We start from the raw sequence: 2,434 nt of genomic DNA on the forward strand, positions 1-2,434 counted from the left end.
AGGTCGGCGGTTCAAGCTCACCAGCTGCTCCTCAGAAACCCTATACAGGGTTACTATGGGTCAGAACCGACTCAATGGTATTTAACAACAACAACTTATAAACTTTAAGGGAGTCCTGGTGTGGCACTGTGGGTTAAGGCACTGGACTGTAAAGACGGTTTGAATTTCATGGTTGGCAGTTCAAGCTCACCAACAGCTCCTCAGAAACGCTATGGGTCGGAATCGACTTGATGACACTTAACAACAGCAACAACAATACAAACTTTAAAGGAGCCCTGGTAATACAGTGGATTACAAACTTGGCTGCTAACCACAAGATCAGCAGTTTGAACCAACCAGTTGCTCTATGGAAGAAAAATTAGGTGTTCTGCTCTTGTAAAAATACAGCCTTTGAAACCCTATATTGGGTCACTATGAGTCTGAACCAACTTGATGGAACCCAACTAGCAACACCATGTTCGACAACATGGTACAACTTATTCATAAAGTTTTCAGTAGCTAACCATTCCAAAGTAGTCCACCTCTTCTTTTTCCTAGACTGTCTTAATCTGGAAGCTCTACTGAAACCTGTCCACCATGGGTGACCCTACTGGTATTTAAAATACCATTAGCATTTCTTCCAGCATCACAGCAATACGCTAGCCACCACAATAGAACAACCTGATCAGCGAGTGGTGGCCCCACTGTCTGGTCTTTGGTAGATGATCTAACTTCTATAAGCTTTGGTGTCTTTATTTCTGGAAGGAAAATGATGGTACCTATTTCATAGCATTGTTGTGTGAATTAAATAAACACATTAGACCTTCAAACAAAAGCAATTATTACTTATAATACTAACAGCTTTCAGTAATTCTGTTCTTATTCATTGTTGTTGTTAAGTGCCATTCCGACCCATAGTGACCTTGTCTAGGGTTTCCAAGGAGTAGCTGGTAAGCTTGAACTACCAACCTTGCAGTTCAAAGGACTTTGCAGTCTGGCACATTAGCCCACACCACCACACCAGGACTCCTCTTAGTCATTAGGGCCCTGGATAGGGTAAATCTTTATGGGAGCAGAAAGCTTCATCTGTTTTCTGATAGGCTCCAACCACCGACCTTGTGGTTTCGCAGTTCAGTGTTTATCCTACAAAGCCACCACACTCCCTAAATACTTCTATTACCCCAATATTATTAGGTTGATTCTGACTCATAGTGACATATGTTAGGGTTTCTGAGGCTTCGGATCTTTAAGAGAGCAGAAAGCGTCCTCTTTCTCCTGCTAAGTACTTCTAGCATCAACTAACTATATGAATATATCCGCTAATATTGCATTCAGTGATTTTAAACCTAACCATGGCTTTTCCACCCACTCACCACTGAGCTCCAGATAGGGGTAAAAAGATAATGTGAATCACAACTGTCCTCTCTTTTGTGAGTGTTTTCTAATTAGCTGGTTAACTCTAACAAATGTGCAATTCAGAAACACCAACACTTTGTCTCAGACACTGATAACTTAAGAGAGTTTAGGAATGTATTTCAAACTTATTGTAATTAGACATAATTAGGAATTGCACATGATAATTTATTTGGTTTCTCTTGATGCTGAGACTGTTTTAATTTCTAATTTTAATAAGGAGACTTAACTACATTCTTAGTATTTGGGGTCAACATGTAATTTTCATAAAAGGACCCAGTATTATCAAAATAAACCTCAAAAACAATTCACTCCCCAAATATTTTCCATCTAAGCCTTCTGAACATATATTAAGCACTAATTTTTTTCATCTTCCATGGATCTTAAGAAATAGTGAGTCGAGCCCACCCCACCCCCAGGGAAAACCCAACTGCCCATAAATTGTTTTGCACCCAAAAAGTGCTCAAAATAATGACCATAAACTAATTCAACTGCAAATTTATTTGCAGATATTTGCAAGTCTTTAATAAGTAGAACTAAAAATAAATTATAGCAACCCGGAGGATGCAATTAAACACTAAATATTTAGCCCTGAAATCAGTTGTGTATCTAAGATGTTTTCTACATGAGGCTAAACAGACTGAATATTTTAAAAACAGAGTTAACCATTTGAAGACCCTGCACTTAGGTCAGTTAGACCTTGCTAAAGCTGGCATTGCTGTACTAACATAAAGAAATGTGCTGGAAACCTATGTGAAAGCTACAAAAATTATTACATAAGACTTCTAAAAATACTCAGTGAATCAAATAACTCATTTTCCAACACTGAAACTACAAGTAGTATTGAAGTACACTAGTTGTATTTGATTGCTTTATAGAATACTTGCTAATTCATATTTAGGGAGTCCTGGTATGGTGCTGTGAGATGATACACTGTATGGAAAGTCAGTTTGAACTGCAAGGTTAGCCATTCAGTCACCAGCCTCTGCTCCTTGAAAACCCTACCCAGGGTCGCTATGAGTCGGAACCGAGTAGTTGTTGT

The sequence above is a fragment of the Chrysochloris asiatica genome, unplaced genomic scaffold (assembly GCF_000296735.1).
Source record: "Chrysochloris asiatica unplaced genomic scaffold, ChrAsi1.0 scaffold00077, whole genome shotgun sequence".
In the NCBI taxonomy this organism is placed as follows: domain Eukaryota; kingdom Metazoa; phylum Chordata; class Mammalia; order Afrosoricida; family Chrysochloridae; genus Chrysochloris; species Chrysochloris asiatica.